Genomic DNA, 23,469 nt, shown 5'->3' on the forward strand with positions numbered 1-23,469 from the left:
GTTTTTCGGCCATTTTTACTGTGGGGTTAGTTGTTAAGTATCCCAAGTTCACACATTACAGTGATTTTGCCATCCAGTCCATCAGCAATGATGGCAACAATGCACCTTGTGAAGGTTCAAGATACCTGTGACAGCAACTTCTGGATTCCCTATAACTTGTATTCAACCCGTACTTACAGACACTCTTCACTAAGCTCCTAGATGCCCCATTGTCCTCACCACGCTGTCACCAGCTTGTACTTTGAGCAAGCCAAGGCACAGAAACTTGGAGTCAAAGGGTGCAGGAAAATTTCTAACTAATTGCACACATAATTACTGTCACGTTTGCTAGGAGCTAGGTCACTACCTCAAGTGGCCAGTTCATGAGGTTATCATCTGAGGTGTGGATATAAACCACTCTCCAAGCACTGCCCTACAAAGCTTTATGACGCAATGAGAACCTAAAGCCATATCAGAGGAAAACCAAGGGTCGAGGTGATGAGATGGTAAGCAAACTCAAAAATAATATCAAAAAATAGCCATCACCTTTTCACTCCCTTCAGAGATTTTTCTGATCCCTGATGGACAAAGCACAGACTTGCAATCTCTCCCAAACAAGTCACACATCAACTCATCTTAAGGAACAAAATCAGGCCATGAGCTACAAGGCAAAATAAAACAAGTCAGGCAGAAGCTTTGTTCGCGCCCCAGATACGGCAAAATCCACATCCAGCAGCTCAACATTACAGAGTGACAAACAGCCATGAAAACCCAGAATGTGGAAAGGGAGCTGGTCTCAAATGGCAGCAAAACTGAAGTAAGTGGGTTCCAGGAGGAAATCTCTCCAATGGCTGGAGTCATACCTAGTGTGAAGAAAGATGGTTGTGACCATTGAAAGCCAATCATCTCAGCCCCAGGGCATCACTGCACATTCAGGCAGTGCGGTCTTGAAGGTTCTGCTGCTAAAAACAAGAAAGGCATTTGATGAGACAAAATGATAGTTTGGGGTTTCATACCTGGCAGATTGCCAACTGAGCCAACTCAAGAAAAAAATTGAAGGAACGCCTACTTACAGCTTCAGACAGAATGAAAAATTAATGGAAAGGGCTTCAACTGTATAAAAACAGTGACTTTTAAATTACGGCACTGCAGTCGAGAGAGACCAGCATTGCAATCATTGAAGGAGGGAAAACCCATCAGAGTGTCAGGAGATTATCAATCAACAGAAACTGGCTACTTCAGGGTCATTGTATAACCAGTTACTTATAAATATTTGAGCACTTTAGTGCTAGAGCATTCTACTGTTAGAACATTCTAGTACTTAGAGTGGAGCAGTACAGGAATTGTGTTGCAGTTTAATTCTATAATCATATATCCAAATAAACGAACCTTATTAAACATACAAACCTTTGGGTAAAAGCAAAATACTGCGGATGCTGGAAATCTGAAACAACAACAAAAATAGCTGAAAAAACTCAGCAGGTCTGACAGCATCTGCGGAGAGGAACACAGTTAACGTTTCGAGTCCGTATGACTCTTCAACAGAACTAAGGAAAAATACAAATGGGGTGAAATATAAGCTGGTTGAGGGGGGTGGGACAGGTAGAGCTGGATAGAGGGCCAGTGATAGGTGAAGGCAAAGAAGAGATTGCCAAAGATGTCATAGACAAAAGGACAAAGGGGTGTTGACGGTGGTGATATTAGCTAAGGAATGTGCTAATGGTGACATTAAGGGTAGAAAGCAGGACGAGCAAATAACAGATAGCCCTAGTGGGGGTGGGGTGGGGGGAAGGAATCGAAACAGGCTAAAAGGTGGAGATAAAACAATGGATGGAAATAAATTTAAGAATAATAGAAATAGGTGGGGAAAGAAAAATGTATATTAAAAATATATATATATATTATGGAAAAAGGGGGATCGGAAAGGGGTTGGGGATGGAGGATAGAGTTCATGAACTGAAGTTGTTGAACTCAATACTAAGTCCAGAAGGCTGTAAAGTGCCTAATCGGAAGATGATGTGCTGTTCCTCCAGTTTGCGTTGAGCTTCACTGGAACATTGCAGCAGGTCAAGGACAGACATGTGGGCATGAGGGCAGGGTGGTGTGTTGAAATGGCAAGCGACAGGGAGGTCTGGGTCATGCTTGCGGACAGACCGAAGGTGTTCCGCAAAGCGGTCACTCAGTCTGCGTTTGGTCTCTCCAATGTAGAGGAGACCGCATTGGGAGCAGCAAATGCAATAGACTAAATTGAGGGAAGTGCAAGTGAAGTGCTGCTTCACTTGAAAGGAGTGTTTGGGCCCTTGGATGTTGAGGAGGGGGAAAGTAATGGGGCAGGTGTTGCACCTTCTGCGGTTGCATGGGAAGGTGCCGTGGGAGGGGGTTGAGGTGTAGGGGGTGATGGAGGAGTGGACCAGGGTGTCCCAGGGGGAACGGTCCCTATGGAATACCGACGGGGGGGTGGTGAAGGGAAGATGTGTTTGGTGGTGGCATCATGCTGGAGTTGGCGCAAATGGCGGAGGATGATCCTTTGAATGCGGAGGTTGGTGGGGTGATAAGTGAGGACAAGGGGGACCCTATCATGGATCTGGGAGGGAGAGGAAGGTGTGAGGGTGGATGCGCGGGAGATGGGCCAGACACGGTTGAGGGCCCTGTCAACCACCGTGGTGGAAAATCTCGGTTAAGGAAGAAGGAAGACATGTCAGAGGAACTGTTTTGGGAAGTGGCATCATCAGAACAGATGCGACAGAGGCAAAGGAACTGAGAGAATGGAATGGAGTCCTTACAGGAAGTGCGGTGTGAGGAGCTGTAGTCGAGGTAGCTGTGGGAGTTGGTAGGCTTGTAATGGATATTGGTGGACAGTCTATCACCAGAAATTGAGACAGAGAGGTCAAGGAAGGGGAGGGAAGTGTCAGTGATGAACCATGCGAAAATGATGGAGGTATACCTTTGGGTATACCTTTGGATATTCTCTTCCAATTCAGTAAATAATAAATTTACGCCATATAAAAAATAAATTAGTGTGAATATCATTATAAATAACTTCATTGTCGCTTTCTAAATTTTTCTTTGATGTTAATATGCAACAAAGCGAAAAGGATTGTGAGTTAACCTGTTCAGTATGGCTGTGTCATTGTTAGAAGTCTGCATGGTGCTAGTCTTTGCAGAGGGAAGAACATGACGCTCTGAATCTTAGTCCACTACCTTGACACCAGGAGCATTCATCACAAAGGAAGCGCTGTTTGAGGTAAATTTTTCTTTATCCAAAATGCCAAATAAGCCTGGGAATAAAAAGGCTTAAGCCATAACAACTCACCAAACTTCTTCGGCAGAAATTCCCAAATACTTACCTCCACCATCCAGAAAAGACAAAGGCAGCAAGACCATTACTTCCAAGTTAGCCTGCAGTCACACACCATCCTGACTTGGACGTACATTGACGGCTCTTTCATTATTGCTGGGTCAAAATCCTAGATCTCGCTCCCTACCAGCACTATGGCAGTATGCTCATCATATGGACTGAAGTGGCTCAAGAAGGTGGCTCACCACCACCTTCTCAAGGGCAAATAGGAATAGACAATTGATCTCACCAGCAATGGCTATATCTCAAGAAACTTTTTTTACTTCACTGACTCCCACGCTGCCTCACAGGGATGATGACATTAATGTTCCAGGCTGTCTCTCCAAAGGAGATAGGGTAAATAGAAACCATCAGCTTATCATCTTAAACAGCTCAATTAGATCACCCATTAACCTTTTATACTTGAAGGAAAACAAGCCTCGTAAACGCAAATTGTCCTCAATTTAACCCTTGTAGCCGCAGAATCATTCTGGGCAATTGGAGTAACACAGTACCCACCATCAATTCTCCAGCCCCCTGCTGTCAGAGTGGAATTGATGAATTTACCCTATACATGTACATTGCCCTTTGGAAAACAATTTTGACAGCTCTACGAAACAAGGTGTTGCGAGGTACATATTTTATATAGTTTCTAGTGAGGGACCCAATTTTGATAGACAGCATGCCATAAAAGCACATAGATCATCTTTTTTGTTAGATGCAAATAATTTATGTCAAGTAATACTCATGTCTGTGTTCTTTAAGGAATTAAAAAGGTCTTACGGCTCCCCGTGAAGAGGTAAAGAAAGCATTTAGTCTGGGGTCTGTTATCCCGCTGTAGGAGATTGGAAAACATGGAGCTGCTCAACATGGATCGGCAGATTTAGATGCACGAGGCAGCCAACTGAGCCTCTCCTGTCCAATCCCCCCACCCACACCTTCCAATTCTCAGGCCCTGTCAGTATAAATGAACGTCTTCAGTCTCTGAGCCCCGTGCATCGATTGGCTTCCTGCAGCGCATCACAGCTTGGAGGCTGCAGTCCCACTGGGCTCAGTCTGGACAACGCTATGGATTTTACTTAACAAAGATGAAATACAGGAGAATGACCTTCTGAACCATCATCAGGTCTTATTTAAAAATTGAGCAGATGAAGGCCAAATGGCACTCTGTTGGCACCCTGCTAATGCTCATCATGCACAAAGTTTCTGCAGCAATTTATTTGTTGCATTAATTCAGAGCTCAGAGCACAGCCTTGAGGAGCTGAATACAAAACTGAGATGCTCTAAAATGAGCTGCTTTGCAGCATCAGGCAGAGTTAGGTCCATAACAGGCCCTAACACTGGCATTAAGTTTGCTGCTCTGCTTTGAAAGAACTTGCATTTATATAGTGCCTCTCCTGACTTCATGTCGCCCCCGGAGTGCTTCACAGCCAAAGAAGTATCTTTGAAGTGTAGTCACTGTTGCAATGGGAGCAAACGCCACAATCCCTTTACACACATGGGGCAGAATTTTCTGCCTGTCGGGCGGGCGGGCCCAAACCAATCTCCAGCGGGCAGAGAGCCGATCCCCGCCGGAGAAGCAGGCCCCGCCATTTTACGTGGGCGAGCCAATTAAGGCCCACCCAGCGTGACATCCGGTGGGAAGCGCTATGCGCTTCCTGTGTGGGCGGGGGGATTCCCCAAAAGCGAGAGTGCGCTCATTCGCGCATGTGCATGAAAGAGCGCACATCTCCCTGAGGCTAAGTGCTGCTTCAGGGAGATCGCTGACACTTTTAAAAAGATTAAAAATAGAAAAAAAAGAATCCTTAACATGTCCCCCTCATGTGACAATGTCACACAACATGGGACATGTTCATAATTTACACTATAACTTTATTAAACTTTTTAAAACCCTGCATGAAACCTCATCCTGCCGGTGGATGAGGTTTCATGTTTTCTCTATCTGCCCATAAGCTCACACCGATAGCAATACTATGATCAGATTTCAGTGATGTTGGTTGAGGGATAAATAGATGGTTGCTCTGTGACCTAACTCAGTATTATCCATTTTTGCCCCATCTCCCTTAACACCCATAACTAACAAAAATCTATCAAACTCCCTCTTAAAATTAACAGTTGATTTATCGTCAATTGCCATTCGAGGAAGAGTGTTCTAAACTTCTAACAACTTTTGTGTGAAGAAGTGTTTCCTGATTTCACTTTTGAAATTGAATCTGCTCTAGTTTTTCAACTAATGGATCCTGGTCCTAGGCTCCCCAATTAGCAGAAAGAGTTTCTCCCAATCTACTGTATCTGTTTCCCTCAATACGTTAAACTTCAATCAAACCATCCCTCAATCTCCCAACTTCCAAGGAATACAACCCCAGTTTGTTTAAACTTGTGTCATAATTAAACCTTAGGAGTCCAGGTATCATTCTGGTAAACCGACACTGCACTCCCTTTAATATATCTTTCCTAATGTGTGGTGCCCAGCACTGTCCACAGTAACTCCAGGTGTGGTCTAACCAAGGCTTTGTATTGAAGCATGACTTCTACCCCCTTATATTCTAGTCCTCTAGATATAAAGGTCAGTATTCTATTAGCCCCTCTAATTATTTTCTGTACCTGTTCATGACATTTTAACAACCTTTGTACCTGGACGCCAAGTCCACTGAAACTCCACTGTTTCTAGCTTGCCACCAATCATAAAGAAGGAATGTGAAATATTAGATGAAATTAACAATGAGAGGAGGAAATTTTTATTTCTTTCATGAGATTTGGGCATCACTGGCAAGGCCAACATTTCTTGCCTATCCCTAATTGCATCTTGAATTAAGTGGCTTGCTTGGCCATTTCAGAGGGCAGTTAAGAGTCAACCACATTGCTGTGGGTCTGGAGTCATATGTAGGCCAAACCAAGTAAGGACGGCAGATTTCCTTCCTTAAAGGACATTAGTGAACCAGATGTGTTATTACGTATTTTTAAGTTTTAAGGGGCTTAACATCTTTGAAAGTGGATAAATCCTCAGGCCTGGATTAAATGTATCCCAAGCTGCTAAGGGAAGCAAAAGAGAAGAAATAATGGAGGCTGTGACCACCATTTTCCAATCTTCTCTGACTATAGGTATTGCTATGACCCACCCCCAGGTGAGGCTCCCCAAAGTTGTTGGTCCAGGCAAGACCCCTCAATTTGTCACCGTCTGGCTAGGACACCCCAGATTGTTATGCCCTGGGTGAGGAGGGATGAACTGGCTCCCTGTCTTTATTCAGCACCCCTCCCCCTCACCCCCAACACACTCCCTTCACACTGTTGGTCACAACAAGATTTAATCTAAAAAGGATCCTTTTGAAAGGTACCTTTTTCCTAGACCCAATCAGTCTGGTTTTGAAGGAGCTAATTTGATCAGACTTTCTTGAGTTAAAAGTAGGAGCAAGTTTCTTAACTACTAAAATCAAGAAAGGATAAAACTCATGCATATACGGTTATACAGGTTAAAAGTAAGAATTTAGCTTGAAGTAAGTGAATATATATGGTATACTGAACAGTCCTTTACTCATGGGCAGTAGGTGATTGAGTGTTGCTGCCGTTGCAATTCGAGATTCCAATAGAGTTGACTCCAGTCGATGAATAGTCAGCTTCAAGGTTCCAGTAGTGTTGAATTCGGTAGAGAGGGAGGATACCTGCAAAATGGTGATTTGCAGGGGCACTGTGTGTGTGGCTGTTACTTCTGAGTCAATCTTCCAGTACTTGCTCTCTCTCAGAACACCCACCAACAGACAGGCACCAGGGCAGCTTTTTAGCTCACTCTTAACCCCTTCTTTGTATATTCCAAGCCGGAAGCAAATTCACAAATCTGTCTGGGCATTGTTCACAGGATTTCTTGATGAGATGATATTCATTTCCCATTGTGTCCCATTGCCTCTACCGAAGGGAGCAATTAGTTTCTGGATGTCTTTACCTTTTCTGGCAACAGGGCGGGGTGCCATTACCTCTTGGGGAGTCACCCTGCAGCGTCCCAGCCAGTGGCTTGTGTGCATTTTTTTTAAAACTCAGGTCTTATTTTTAAAGTCCAATATTTCCAGATGCAATTCGGTGTTTTTTCCTTCATTATCATGACAGTATGGTACCAGAGGACTGGAAGACAACTAATGTTGTACCATTGTTTAAAAAGGAAGAAAGGGATAGATCAAGCAATTAGAGGCCAGTCAGCCTAACCTCGGTGACGGGAAAATGATTGGAAAAAGTTCTGAGGGTCAGGATAGATCTTCATTTAGAAAGACAAGGATAAATCAAAAGATGGTCAGTATTTGTTATGGTAAGACTGCATCTGATTAAAGATTGAACCTTTTGAGGAGGTAACAAGGAAGATCAATGAGGGTAGCGTATTTGATGTAGTCTATGTGGATTCTAGCAAAACTTTTGATATGGTTCCACATGGTAGACTGGTCACAGAAGTAAAAGCCAATGGGATGCAAGGAAAATTGACAAGTTGGATCCTGCACAGAGGCAGGAAGCAAAGGGTATTTGTCAATGGTTGTTTTAGAAACTGTTTTTTATCATTGGGGTTCCGAAGTGCTTAACATTAGGTCCTTTGCTTTTTGTGGTATATACCAATGATTTGGACTTGATATAGGGGGTATGATTAAGAAGTTTGCAGGTGATACAAAAATTAGCCATGTGGCTGATAATGAAGAAGAAAGCTGGAGGAAGATATCAATGGACTGGTCAGGTGGACAGAATAGTGGCAAATGGAGTTCAACCTGGAGAAGTGTTAGGTAATACAATTGGGAAGGCTAACAATGCAAAGGAGTACACGATCAATAGCAGGATATTGAGAGTTATAGAGGAACAGAGGGACCTTGGAGTATATGTCTACAGATCCCTGAAGATGGCTGGACAGGTAGGACCAAAGTAGGACCAAAGGAGTAGTGGAGCCAATTGGTGATCAAAAAGAGGATTTATGCATGGAGGCAAGGGGAATAACTGAGGTATTAAATGAATACTTCACATCTGTCTTTACCAAGGAAGAAGATACTAGCCAGGCCACAGTGAAAGAGGGGGTAATTCAGACACTATAAAGATTTAAAATTGATACAGAGGATATATTAGATAGGCTGTCTATAATTAAAAGTTGAGAAGGCACCAGGGCTTGATGAGATGCATCCAAGGTTGCGGAGGGAAATGAGAGTGGAAATTGTGGAGGCACTGGTCATAATTTCCAGCCTTTCTTGGACTCGGGTGGGGCTGTGTTCTCTCGACTGGAGAATTGCAAGTGTTTACACCCTATTTTGAAAAAGGTTGTAAAGATAAGATAAAAGCAAAATACTGCGGATGCTGGAAATCTGAAACAAAAACAGAAAATGCTGGAAAAACTCAGCAGGTCTGACAGCATCTGTGGAGAGAAAAAAAACAGAGTTAACGTTTCGAGTCCGTATGACCCTTCTTCAGAGCTCTGAGAATGTGGTGGAGGCAGGTTCAATTGAAGCATTCAAAAGGGGATTAGACTGTTATCTGAAAAGGAAGAATGTGCAGGGTTATGGGGAGAAGGCGGGAGAATGGCACTAGGTGAGTTTCTCATTCTGAGAGCTGGTGCAGACAAGATGGGCTGAAGGCCTCCCTCTGCACTGTAACAATTCTGTGATTGGCTGAATCTTAGAGTATAAGAACAGGGAGGTTTTTCTGGAATTTATAACAGGCTGGCTAGGTAACAACCGGAGTATTGTGTGCAGTTCTGGTCACTGAACTATAAGAAAGATGTGGGTGCACTAGAGAGGAAACAGAGGAGATTTATGAGGATGTTGCCTGAATTGGGGAATTTTAGTAATGAGGACTGATTGGTTAAACTAGGACTGTTTTCCTTAAAGGAGAGGAGGCTGAGGGGATACCTAAACAAAGTGTACAAAATTATGAGGGGTCTAGGTAGAGTGGATAGGAAGGCCCGATTCCCCTTGTTTGAGGGGTCCATAACCAGCGGTCATAGATTTAGAGTAAGAGATAAGAGGTTTGGCTGGGATTTGAGGGGAAATTCTTTCAACCAGAGGATGGTGGGATCTGGAACTAAATGTCTGAAAGGATGGTATAGGCAGAAGCTCCCACAACATTTGAACAAGTATTTGGATTGGCACTTGAATTGTCGTAACCTACAAGGTAAAAGACCAAGAGCCAGGGAGTGGGATTAGGCTCGACAGCTCCCATCAGACAGCATGGACACAATGGGCTGAATGGCCTCCTTCCATGCTGTAAATTTCTATATTTCTAATCCAATGTTTATCCTGTTATATTCCAAGTCCAAATTGGATGACCTGACAGTTGTTGGATAGTGAGATAATCTGTAGTGAGGTCAGCCATCACACACAGAGATACAAAATCCATAGTCAGAGCGAGCAGTTAGGGAACATACACATTGATTTTTTTTTAGCTTATTTCCTTAGTCTCAGTGTCAAACTACTAAAAGATTTGTGAAAATGGCCAATCCTGAATGACCAGTCAAGAGAAGACCAGCCAATCAAATCATTCAAAAAAACAATGACCTTTGATCATTTTTGCTTTGTCCACCACTTTTGTTTTAGTCTTGATGGTAAGTGAGTCAGATAAGGAAGCCAAAACTTCTTAGGACACCTATGGTGAGATTATTTCCACTAGTGCTTCTCAGTACTGACCCCGCTGGTTTACAAAGACATTGAAAGGACGCTTGGCTAATGTGACAGGCACACTGCAGGTATCCCTGCCCCATGTGGTCAAAAATGTAGCCTTGTAATCCCTGTGGATGGGCACGATGCAACCCAGGCTCCCAACCCATTCCCCCCCCGCCACTCTTCCAACCCCTCTCCTTCAATCTCTTTTGTGTATCTTACATCCTCGGGTGTACTGACTACCAGAGATACACGAGGCCCCAACTGAATTACTGGAATTAGAACACTCGGCATTGGAATTCCTCACCTGGCTCTGTCCACATGATAGCATCCGCCTTGTAAAGGGGTGGGGCGGTGGGGGGAAAGTGGGGTGAGGGGAGAGGGGGTGACAGAGCCGCAGATTCCACCCTTTGGCAGGCATGTCACAAGATCCTGGAAATGGAAGGCTTGCCATTCAATGAGCTCCTCAGCTGGTCTCCTTGTCGAATTACAGCAAGAGGCTGAGAGAACCCCCAAGGAATTGAGTCCAAGTTTTCTAACATCATAAAAAATACGTATTTCAAAAGCCTGATAACTTCACCTGTGAAGTTATGTTTTGTGTGCTTTGGTAGTTAATGTTTTTCTTTAATGTTTGATGCCCTCAGATACTGCCTCTAATACCAAGGATATATTTTCGCCGATTGCCTAGCCACTTCTAGGTTTATAGAGTCTGAGTAGAATTTCCCATCGGTAGGGTTCTCTCTCAGATGGGGCTGGTCCACACTCTGAAAGGATTGTTGAGTTTCTTGCTGAGTTTTCCCAAACGGTTTGAAAATAAGTTGCAGAATGAATTTTCTCGGCAATGTTTCATACTTTTTAATCAGCTGTTTTATTTTAAGGGATGGGAACATTAGTCAGAGATGATTGGCCAAGAGACAGAAGGAATGACTGAGATGCAGACAGACAGAGAGTTTTGCTGCACCAGAGCCATTGCTCCTGAAACCAGGATCTGGAATACAAAAACACCCTCCCAAAAAACAGAAGGGCAGCTTTTGTTGAAATAAATCTTTTACTCTTGTGTATTTCATTTGTAAAGACAATATTAGGCTTTAAATTATTCATTACATCCCATCAGAACCAAAAGGAGCAGAAAATTCTTTGAATCTATCTTCCCAACAAGGGCAATCAAGTTCCAATTCCATTTCTCCAGGTTTCTCCAAAGTGGGTTCTACCTGGGAGAAATTGAGTCATTTTGTAAACACCTGATCTTGCACAGAAAACTTGTAGCAGCAAGGGCAGAGTAGGAACTTCGAGGCTGTGGTGTTGCAGCCTAGCAATTATACTGGCAAGGCTGCACCCAAAGAGTAGCGCATCAGGAAGCCAAGATTATCATGAGGACTAGTGTTAGAAGCAGCCAATAATTATCAACCTTGTGATGCTTACAGCTCCAAACTCGTTCAGCCTTGTCAGTTTTGAATGCCCTTAAATCCTTTTCAATAACAAAGATTCCCAACTGTTCAACATCCAAACAAAAGGTTAATGGTTGTTTGGCTCCCTGCACACTTTTCTACATGCAAACGCTTAACTTGAGCTTGCAATGAGTCCGTGACTTACACAAAGAAATTTCTAATACATTTCACTTCCCCCCACCACCCCAACAAATTTCTCCCTTCCCCCTTGTGACAAACGTGTGAGCATCAAAGAGCTATTTATGTTAACTGTGGTCAATTATATGTATGCAGAGGACACAAATTGGGCTTTCACTTGAGCACATATAAAGACGCACTTACCTTTGGCCACCCGGTGTGGAAGTGGAGTGGAGTGGGCAGGGCAGGATACCTCCTTGTTAGTCAGTTCCTGGACTGACCAAAGTGACCATTAACATGTCCAGGTATCTGGGTGGCTCGAGGAGGTTGTCTGGCCTGACTGTCTGCCCCTCTTCTGTGGATATGTTCGTGACCAGATGTCTCTGGAGAGGGAGCATGCAGTGTGCACTGGTGAGCTTGAGGCCTTTCGCACACAATGGACAACACAAGGGCTGGAGTGTATCTTCAACCCCAGGAATAATATTTTGGTTTGATTAGTTAAGTTTCCTTTTGTATGTTTTAATTTTGTTACAGTACCCCTTTAAGGGGCTATCACCCCTCTTAATTTGTTCATTGTTTTATTTTTATTCGGTTCAAAAAGAGCATATCTTTGGCCACCCAGTGCGGAGGGGGGCAGGCGGGGCGGAGGATCTCCTTATTGGTCTGCTCCTCCGTCTGGCCAAGGTGGTCATTAACAGGACCCAGCAGTGGGTGGTTAAGGAGGTTGTCTGCCTCTCTTCCGTGATTACATTTGTGCTTGGGTGTCCATGGAGAGGGAGTATGTGGTGTCCACTGGTATGCTTGAGGCTTTCCACAACCGGTGGGCACCACGGGGGCTGGAGTGCATCACCTCCACCCATAATGACATTTTAATTTAGTTTATTAGTTCCTGATGATGTGTTTTTTTTTTAAATAGTACCCCTATCAGGGTGGTTCTTTAGTCAATTAGCTAATTTTGTTCATTTGGTACTCAAGAGTATGAAGAGAAATTTTGTTTTTAAAAACAGAGTGCCAGGAATACTCGAGGTCTGGCAGCATCTGTGGATCGAGAAACAGAGTTGCAGAGCCATTACTTTCTCCACAGATGCTGCCAGATCTTCTGAGTATTTCCAGCATGTTTTTATTTCTGATTTCCAGCATCTGCATATTTTGCTTTTAATGAAACCGTGGTGCAATTGGGCAAGGAGGTATATGCTTGTCATGTTTCACTCTGTAAATAAATGTAAGACTGGATACAGATTGTCTCCAGTATCATTCTTCACCAACGAGCGTTCTGGAGTAGAACAAGTTAGGCATCAGCTGTGGCTCAGTGGTGTCACTTTCACCTCTTAAGTCAGAAGGTTCAAGTTCTACCCCAAAGACATGAGCACAAAATCTATGCTGACACTCCAGTGCAGTACTGAGGGAGTGCTGCACTGTTGGAGGTGCCATCTTTTATATGAAAAGTTAAACTGAGGCCCTTGGGTGGATATAAAACAAAAATCACATGGTACAATTGTAAGAAAAGCAAGGGAGTTTTCCTATTGTCCCCAGCAATATTTATCCCTCAGCAACTCAGACTAAAACAAATCATCTGATAATTTTGCTCATGGCAATTTTTGGGATCTTGCTGTGCCTAAATTGGCTATACTTCTTATTTTACAACTGTGACTGCACTTCAAAAAGTACTTACTTAGCTCTGCTGCACTTTGGGATATCAGACTCATGAACAGTGCTGTAGAAATGCAAGTTTTAAATCATCTAACAACAGAAGTCAAGCTCCATCCTAAAAAAGAAAGAAAACATGCGGAAATATAATCAAAGGCCTTTAATGATCGCACATGCATCAATTATTGAATTTCCATATTCAGTACCGCGTTCCCCCCCTGGTTTGAAAGGATGTGGAATGCAGCTGTAGAATCCAAAATAATTCATTAACGTGAGCAGACGCTCCAGAAGTTAAATTGCCTTATTTGAACAACACACAGCACATTACACTGCAAGTGCCTCCTTGGTACATGATGGTACATAGGGCTTAACAAGGAAATCAATATGTCTTCTTGGGCTCAAGCCTCACCAGCCAGCTTGTTCTTCCCTTTTGTTCAAACTGGATGTGTTTATTCCCCAGTTGGACTGTCCAGACAGAGAAAGAGCAAAGAAATAGTGAGAGGGAAAAAAAAAATCAAGAAATTCATTTCGTTGCCAAGCGGAGTTCCCATGACACTGTTCACAGCAGGTTAGAGAATCTCCTGTTTTATGAGTACCTGAGTATTACATTTTATAATTGGTTGTTCACAGGAATGTGGAATTCTGTACATCTAACTCACCTTTTACAATCGTGCTGGCCACATTTTATAATGCAAATGGGGCTGCTAAATATTCACATCAATCCCTATTAGATTAGTTTATAACAGACCCAGACACGGAGGTGAGGGGAACCCCACTGGTGGAGAGCTTTGGAAAATACAGGTCCAAAGTCACAAGTGGCCTCCCGAACATGTGTACAGCCTCAGATTACTCATAGACGATGTTTAAAGCTAGTTTCTGAATTAATAATATACTGGCAGAGACCAGTAATACATTTGCAGTGCCATTAGCATCTTTACTGCAACTTGAATCTTGCTGAAAAGAGAGACGTGTTGCTGAAGCTTTTTGTCTCACGCTAAACAGGACAAATGCAAGAATGCCAAATTTTAAACAATCACAATTTTATACCACAGGAGTAAAAAGTGTTGATTGCCAATCAATCTGACTCTGATTGGCCGAGACATTGCCAAGGAGAAAGCAATGGGAAACTTTAGGATCCCTTAGCTCCCACGTAATTCAAAAAAGATACAAGGCTTGAACATAGGGCTGAATTTTCCCCCTGTCAGGGGGGAAGTTGATAGGCGGGCGCACTTCCGATCGGCGCCCCCAATTGGAGGCATGGCGCCATTTTATGTGGGCGGGCCAATTAAGGCCCACCCAGCATGACGTCTGCACAGAAGCGCTATGCGGTCCCTGTGCGGGCGGGGGGGGGAATCCCAAAATTGAGAGTGCGCTCTTTTGCGCATGCACACGAAAGAGCGCACTCATCTCCCTGAGCCTCAGGGAGATCGTCTGTAAATGTAAAAAAGACAAAAATAGAAAGATAAAATTTCCCTTACATGTCCCCTCATGTGACAATGTCACATGAGTTGGGACATGTCCATAATTTTTACACAATCTTCATTAAAAATTTTTAAAGCCTATATGAAACCTCATCCCGCCCGTGGATGAGGTTTCATGTTTTTTCTCCTTCCCGCCGGGGCTCCTGGCCTGCCCGCCAACCTTAAGGTTGGACGGGCAGGTCCTTTAATTGCTTAATTGACTCTGTCAATGGCCTCCATTGGCCATTGACAGGTCGGCGGGCCCGCAGCTGATTTTGCTGCACTCCCGCCTTCCTGAAAATTTAAATCAGGCGTGGTGACATCGGGAGTTCCCCCCGACGACACCGCACGTCATTTTACGCGTCGGTGAGCGGGCCCCGCCCCAGCTCGCTGCCTCGTAAAATTCTGCCCATAATCTTTCCGTTTGTGGAGTATAAATTGTTGTGATATTTTGAAATTTGGCATTCTTGTGTTTGCCCTGATGAGTGCAAGACGAAAAGCTTCAGCAACATCTTTCTTTTCAGCAACATTCAAATAGTACTTCTTTAAATCCCCATCCCACACTATTCTACCCTCTTATGCCATACCGTCCCATTCCTTTCACCCTTCTCACACTATCCCCATCCCATCACGCCCTTGCTACCCCCCTTTACCATTCAATACCTCCCACACATTGCCCTTCCTCCTCCCATGCCATTACCCCCCACCTTTGCGGAGCACTTTATATTTGGTCAGGTTGTTCCTCAAAACTCTGTTGTTTTGCATCTCTGGGATGACAGTTGATTAATTAGATATTTCTTAAATGTTAACATTCCGGTATTGATTATACCCAGGGTGCCACAAACCAAATAAACCCATAAACAAACCCTGTCCTAAACTGACCAAAAAAGTCTAGACAGACAAAACCTGCGTATTATTACCATAAATGTGTCTACTGTCTCCCTTAGGAGCCTACTCCATAGATTGTTCAGTCACAGAGCAGGCTGGCAGGGGGTGTAGAATTTGGCACCATAGCCATGCCCTTCACCTACCCGCCTCTACCAGTTAAGATCACGCAAAGGCCTCCTCCCTTACCAGCAGCGTGGGATGCCCACACCATATGGTGAGGGCACCAGGTCCAATCTGGTGGCCTGGCTATTTGCTTTGGGGATGGGGGGAAGCTCCAGTTCAGGCACCTTTTGGCCAAAGGTTTCCCACCAATGGTAATTGCCTCCCCCACTTGGTTCCCCCAACCCCTCACCAGGGCCAGACTGACTGGTCCCAATGCATCAGCCCCACTTACCTTGGTATCCAGCCTTGTGGGGAGATCCTTGGGGACTGCACGTGGTGTCGCTGCTAGCCAAATCAGGTGGCTGGCAACCCTTGGAGTTGAGAAATGCAGATAAAGGTGGGATCAACAACTGGAGGCAGTTAATGACTGTGGGATCAGGTCATGGATTCCCCGCCCTGCGGAGCTGGGCTCACCCCCAACCTTTCAGCACGGGTGAAAGTGCAAGGTTCTGGCCATTGAGGGTAATTTTAACCCCCTCACCCACCCAAAATAAAAGAGAATGGGTTTAGGTCTGGTAGACAATTAAAAAGGGGTTCAAAATCTGAAGCAGGAATCCACATTGGCCAGGTTTTTAAAAATGTATTCTTTCACAGGATGTGGACACAGTTGACTAGGCCAGCATTTATTACCCATCCCTAATTTCCCTTGAGAAGGTGGTGGTGAGCCATCTCCTTGAACCGCTGCAGCCCATGTGGTGTAGGTACACCCACAGTGCTGCTGGGGAGGGAGTTCCAGGATTTTGACCCAGCGACAGTGAAGGAACGGCGATATATTTCCAAGTCAGGATGGTAAGTGGCTTGGAGGGGAGCCTATAGGCGGTGGCATTCCCATCTATCTGCTGCCCTTGTCCTTCTAGATGGTAGTGGTCATGGGTTTGGAAGAAGGTGCTGAAAGAGCCTTGGTGAAGTCCTGCAGTGCATCCTGTAGTTGGTACACACTGCTGCCACTGTGCATCGGTGGTGGAGGGGTTGAATGTTTGTGGATGTGGTGCCAATCAAGTGGGCTGCTTTGTCCTGGATGGTGTCCTGCTTCTTGAGTGTTGTTGGAACTGCACTCATCCAGGCAAGTGGAGAGTATTCCATCAAACTCCTGACTTGTGCCTTGTAGATGGTGAAAAGGCTTTGGGGAGTCAGGAAATGAGTTACTCACCTCAGGATTCCTGGCCTCTGACCTGCTCTTGTAGCCACAGTATTTATATGTCTGGTCCAGTTCAGTTTCTGGTCAATGGTAACCCCAAGGATGTTGATAGTGGGGGATTCAGCAATGGTAATGCTATTGAATGCCAAAGGGAGATGGTTATATTTTCTCTTGTTGGAGATGGTCATTGCCTGGTACATATAATGCGAATGTTACTTGCCACTTATCAGCTCAAGTCTGAACATTGTCCAGGTCTTGTTGCATATGGACATGGACTGCTTCAGTATCTGAGGAGTTGCAAATGATAAACATTGCGCAATCATCAGAGATGGTGGAGGGAATGTCTTTGATGAAGCAGCTGAAGATTGTTGGGCCGAGGAGACTACCCTGAAGAACTCCTGCAACAATGTCCTTGGAAACAATATAAAGAACAGCATAGGATGGCAAAAAGATTAATAAGGAGGGAAAAATTAGAGTATGAGGGAAAGCTAGCCAGTAATATAAAGACAAATAGTAAATATAGGGGAGAGTTTTCACATTGGCGTGTTGGGGCAGGCGTGGCACGCCGAAGCGTAAAATGATGCACGGTGACGTCGGGCATGCGTCCCAACGTCACCGCGCGTCATTCCGATCTTTCGTTCAGTGGGCGTGCATAGAGTCGGCTGCGCACCCGCCAAACTGTCAAAGGCCTGTTAAGGCCATTAGGGTACCTATTTAGATAATTAACAGGGCTGCCCGTCCAACCTTAAGATTGGCGGCAGGCAAAGAGCCCAGGCGGCCTTCACGTTTTCCAGGAAGCCTCTTCCACGGGCGGGACGAGGTTTCCTGAAGGTTTAATATAATCTATAAATATTTTTTGAACAATTCATAAACATGTCCCAGCTCATGTGACATTGTCATGTGACAAGGCCCGCCCAGCGTGACGCACGGCCGGTAGCGCTCAGCACTACCTGTGCGAGTGGGGGGAGGAGGGAGAGTCGGGGCCTGCGCATGCGCGCAAAAGAGCACAGAAATTCTCCTGAGGCACGGAGCTGATGCATGGAGATTAAGCTCACATTAAAATTGACATTGTCACATGAGGGGACATGGCTAAATAATTTTTATTTTTCTTTATTTGAAGAGTTCAATATGAACTTAATCTCTCTGAGGCAGCTCCGTGCCTCAGGGGAATTTCTGTGCTCTTTCGCGTACATGCACAGGCCCCGACTCTCCCTCCTCCTCCCGCCCACACAGGTAGCGGAGCGCTACCGGCAATGCGTCACACAGGGTGGGCTAATTAAGGCCTGCCCACATAAAATGGCGGCGTGGAGCCAATTGCGGGCAGCAATCGGCTCTGCGCCCGCCCACGTCCACGCCCGCTCCCAATCGGCCCGCCCAACATGGGGAAGATACTCACCATATATACTTAAATAAGAAAAGAGTTAACAAAGTGAGCGTTGGTCCTATAGAGAGTGCGTCTGGGGAATTGATAATGGAAAGTAGGGAGATGGTGGATGAATTAAACGGGTATTTTGCTTCGGTCTTCACTATAGAGGACAAAAGCAACATCCCGGAAATAGCTGTAAAACAGGAAAAGGGAGGGGGATCTCGGGAAAATTACAATCACCAGGGAAGTGGTATTGAGCAAATCGTTGGGGCTGCAGGCTGACAAATCCCCAGGTCCTGATGGACTTCACCCCAACGTCTTGAAAGAAATGACTAGACTCGGGGAAGGTCCCATTCGATTGGAAAATAGCAAATATAACTCCTTTATTCAAAAAGGGAGGGAGACAGAAAACAGGAAACTATAGGCCAATTAACCTAAAGTCTATCATGGGGAAAATGTTAGAAGATATTATTAAAGGTGTTATAGCAGGGCACTTAGAAAGTTCAAGGCAATCAGGCAGAGTCAACATGGTTTTGTAAAAGGGAAATCATGTTTAGCCAATTTATTGGTGTTCTTTGAAAAAGTCACATGTGCTGTGGATAAAGGGGAACCAGTGGATACACTATACTTAGATTTCCTAAAGGCAATTTAATGAAGTGCAGCATCAAAGGTTATTGCAGAAAATAAAAGCTCATGGAGTAGGGAGTAACATATTGACATGGATAGAAGGTTGGCTAGCAAACAGGAAGCAGAGTTGGCATAAATAGGTCTTTTTCTGGTTGGCAGGATGTGATGATTGGTGTGCCACAAGGATCAGTGCTGGGGCCTCAACTTTTTGCAATTTATATAAATGACTTGAATGAAGGGACTGAAGGAATGGTGGCTAAATTTGCTGACGACACAAAGATAGGTGGGAAAGTAAATTGTGAAGAGGATGTAAGGAAGCTACAAAGTGACATAGAAAGGTTTAGTGAGTGGGCAAAGATCTGGCAAATGGAGTATAATGTGGGCAAATGTGAAATCGTTCATTTTGGCAGGAAGAATAAAAAGGAAGCTTATTATCGAAATGGTGGGAGATTGCAGAGCTCTAAGTTTCAGAGGGATCTGGGTGTTCTAGTGCATGAATCACAAAAGGTTAGTATGCATGTCCTAGGAAAGCTAATAGAATGTTATCATTTATTGTGAGGGGAATTAGTTATAAAAGTAGGGAGATTATGCTTCATTGTACAGGGCACTGGTGAGACACATCTGGAGTATTGTGTATAGTACTGGTCTCCTTATTTAAAGAAAGACGTAAATGTATTAGAAGCAGTTCAGAGAAGGTTTACCAGACTAATACCAGGAATGGATGGGTTGTCTTACAAGGAAAGGTTGGACATGTTAGGTGTGTATCCACTGGAGTTTAGAAGAGTAAGAGGCGACTTGATTGAAACCTTTAAGATCCTGACAGTTCTTGACAGGGTGGATGTGGAGAGGATGTTTCCTCTTGTGGGAGAATCTAGAACTAAGGGTCACTATTTAAAAATAAGGAGTTGCCCATTTAAGACAGAGATGAGGAGAATTTTTTTCTCTCAGAGAGTCGTGGGTCTTTGGAACTCTCTGCCTTAAAAGGCGGTGGATGCAGAGTCTTTGATTATTTTTAAGGCAGAGCGAGATAGATTCTTGATTAACAAGGGGGTGAAAAGTTATCAGGAGTAGGCAGGAATGTGGGGTTGAGGTTACATTCAGATCAGCCATGATCTTATTGAATGGCAGAGTAGGCTCGAGAGGACGACTGGCCTACTACTGCTCCTAATTAGTATGTTCGTATGTATGTTTATGTATGTTCGTATGACTAACATGATTGACCACCAAAAGCTACAACCATCTTCTTTGGTGCCAGATATGATTCCAACTAGTGGAGAGTTTTCCCCCTGATTCCCATTGACTTCAGTTTTGCTGATGCTCCTGGACGCCACACTCAGTCAAATGCTGCCTTGATGTGAAGGGCACTCACTCTCACCTCACCTCAGGAGTTCAGCTCTTGTTATTGGACAAAGGCTGTAATGAGGTCAGGAGTTGAGTGGTCCTGCCAGAACCCAAACTGAGCATCAGTGAGCAGGTTATTTTTGAGTAAGTGCCACTTGATAGCATTATTGGTGACCCCTTCCATCACTTTGCTGATGAGAGTAGACTGGATGGGGCGACAATTGGCCGGGTTGGATTTGTCTTGCTTTTTGTGGATGGGACCTACCTGGGCAATTTTCCACATTGCCAAGTAGATGCCAGTGTTGTAGTTGTACTGGAACAGCTTGGCTAGGGGTGCGGCTAGTTCTGGAGTGCAAGTCTTCAGTACTATTACTGGAATAATGTCAGGCCCATAGCCTTTGCAGTATCCAATGCCTTCAGCTGTTTCTTGATATCACAAGGAATGCACTGAATTGACTGAAGACCTTTGATGCTGGGGACCTCCGGAGGAGGCTGAGATGGATCATTCACTTGGCACTTCTGGCTGAAGATGGTGGCAAATGCTTCAGCCTTATCTTTTGCACTGATGTGCTGGGCACCCCCATCATTGAGGATGGGGATGTTTGTGGAGCCTCCTCCTCCAGTGAGTTGTTTAATTGTCCACCACCATTCACGGCTGGATGTGGCAGGACCACAGAACTTAGATCTGATCCATTGGTTGTGGGATCTCTTAGCTCTGCCTTTCTGTATTTCAGGAAATCCGGTAGGTAAAAAGGAGTTAAGAAGAGCTGGATCCAGAAGGTAAGTGCCTTTACAACACTCCTAAAAGCTCATGCACGAAGTCCTCACCCTATGATCAGTCTGTTCCCCCTGACTCAGCCCCCACCATCGGACATTCCTGACCACCATTTCCAACCCACTCCGACCACGATCTGTCTCCCGTTCCCAACGCCCCCCCCACACCTTGATCTTGTACCCCCTCACTGCTATGACCTAGCAGTTTGGTAAGGCTGAATTATTTAAAAATCCCAGAGGGAAACTTTAATCAACTGTATTTTTAAGTGGTATGTTTGAGATGCAACTCTAAATTCAGGAATCAGACCACCAGTTCTCGAGAGGTTTTATATTAAACTAAATGAAACACTTTATTAATTTACGCAAGTTAAATATGTACACATGGCTACAAATTACTACTATCATGGCTTTTAACAAATTCCCAAACTAATCTCCATTAAGACAACAGCAACCCATAGACTTAACCAGACATCAGGCAAAGCATTTTCACCTTATGAATTCAAAATGAGGTTCCTTTCACTTTGGTTCCTGTGGAGACAGTTGTAGGCTTACAGCTACTTCGATCTTACATTGTCTCTGCTTCGCGCACACAAAACTGCGATCCTTATATCTAGCACAGCTCATCCACTGTAAATTCTCATTGTATCACCAGCCTCTTCTAACAATAAAACCCCTTTCATAGTACCAATTTTATTAGTAATATAAACATATTGCTTGGTCTCTGCAAGCTAGGTGCCAGATTTCACTCACCTTCTTGAATGCTTTATTCAAAAAAGGCAATTGCATTCTATCTCTCTTATATCTCAAAACTATTACACATCAAAGCACCCAGCTTAGCTGGCTTTAATCCAAGTAAGACACACCCATAGACTAAACCTCTATTTTAAAATAAAAATATTTTCCAATAATATTATATACATTAATAGCTTCATGACACTCACCTACATCTTCTCACATAATTAGACACCTGAACCATGATCCACTCTCCACTGCACCCCCACCCCCCCCCCCCCCCCCCCCACCACCCCCCCATCCCTTTTGGATGGAAACCCTCACCATCATCTTGCTACCTCACCACCCCTCCCCCTCACCCTAGTGATCTCTCTCTCCACTAAACCCCCGAGAATTGTTCCTTAGCCGCTGTGTCCTTCTGCTGTTGATGTTACAGAGTCATAGAGTTATATAGCACAGAAACAGGCCCTTTGGCCCATCGTGTCCATGCTGGCCATCAAGCAGCTATCTACTCTAATCCCATTTTTCAGCACTTGGCCCTTAGCCCTGTATGCTATGGTGTTTCAAGTGCTCATCTAAATACTTCTTAAATGTTCTGAGGGTTCCTGCCTCTACCACCCCCTCAGGCAGTATGCTCCAGATTCCAACCACCCTCTGGGTGAAAAATCTTTTCCTCAAATCCCCTCTAAACCTCCTGCCCCTTACCTTAAATGTATGGCCCCTCGTTACTGACACCTCCGCTAAGGGGAAAAGTTCCTTCCAATCTAGATTATCTATGTCCCTCATAATTTTGTATTCCTCTATCAGGTCCCCCCTCAGCCTTCTCTGTTCTAGGGAAAACAACCCTAGCCTATCCAGTCTCTCTTCATAGCTGAAACGCTCCAGCCCAGGCAACATCCTGGTGAATCTCCTCTGCACCCTCTCCAGTGCAATCACATCCTTCCTACAGTGGCAACCAGAACTGCACACAGTACTCCAGCTGTGTCCTAACTAGTGTTTTATACAGCTCCGACATAACCTCCCTGCTCTTATATTCTATGCCTCGGCTAATAAAGCCAAGTATCCCATTTGTCTTCTTAGCCACCTTACCTACCTGTGCTGCTGCCTTCAGGGATCTAGGAACATGTACACTAAGGTCCCTCTGATCATCTGTACTTCCTAGGTTCCTACCATTCATTGTGTTTTCCCTTGCCATGTTATTCCTCCCAAAATGCATCACCTCACACTTCTCGGGATTAAATTCCATTTGCCACTGCTCTGCCCATCTTACCAGCCCATCTACATCTAAGGTTTTCCTCCTCACTATTTACGACACCACCAATTTTTGTGTCATCTGCGAACTTACTGACCATACCTCCTATATTCACGTCTAAATCATTAATGTACACTACAAACAACGAAGGTCCCAGCACCGACACCTACAGTACACCACTTGTCACAGGCTTCCAATCGTAAAACCAACCTTCGACCATCACTCTCTGCCTCCTGCCACAAAACCAATTTTGGATCCAATTCGCCAAATTGCCCTAGATCCAATGGGCTCTTACCTTCTTGACCAGTCTCCCATGCGAGACCTTGTCAAAAGCCTTACTGAAGTCCATGTAGACTACAACAACTGCACCACCCTCATCTACACAACCAGTCACCTCCTCGAAAAATTCAATCAAGTTTGTTAGACATGATCTCCCCCTGACAAAGCCATGCTGATTATCCTTGATTAATCCCTGCCTCTCCAAGTGGAGATAAATTCTTTCCCCCAGATTACCACTGATGTTAGACTCACTGGCCTGTAATTGGACTCGGGTGATTGGGCACACTTCCAACCCCACATTAAGTGCCACA

Source organism: Cetorhinus maximus, chromosome 9, assembly GCF_964194155.1.
Source record: "Cetorhinus maximus chromosome 9, sCetMax3.hap1.1, whole genome shotgun sequence".
Classification (NCBI taxonomy): Eukaryota; Metazoa; Chordata; class Chondrichthyes; order Lamniformes; family Cetorhinidae; genus Cetorhinus; species Cetorhinus maximus.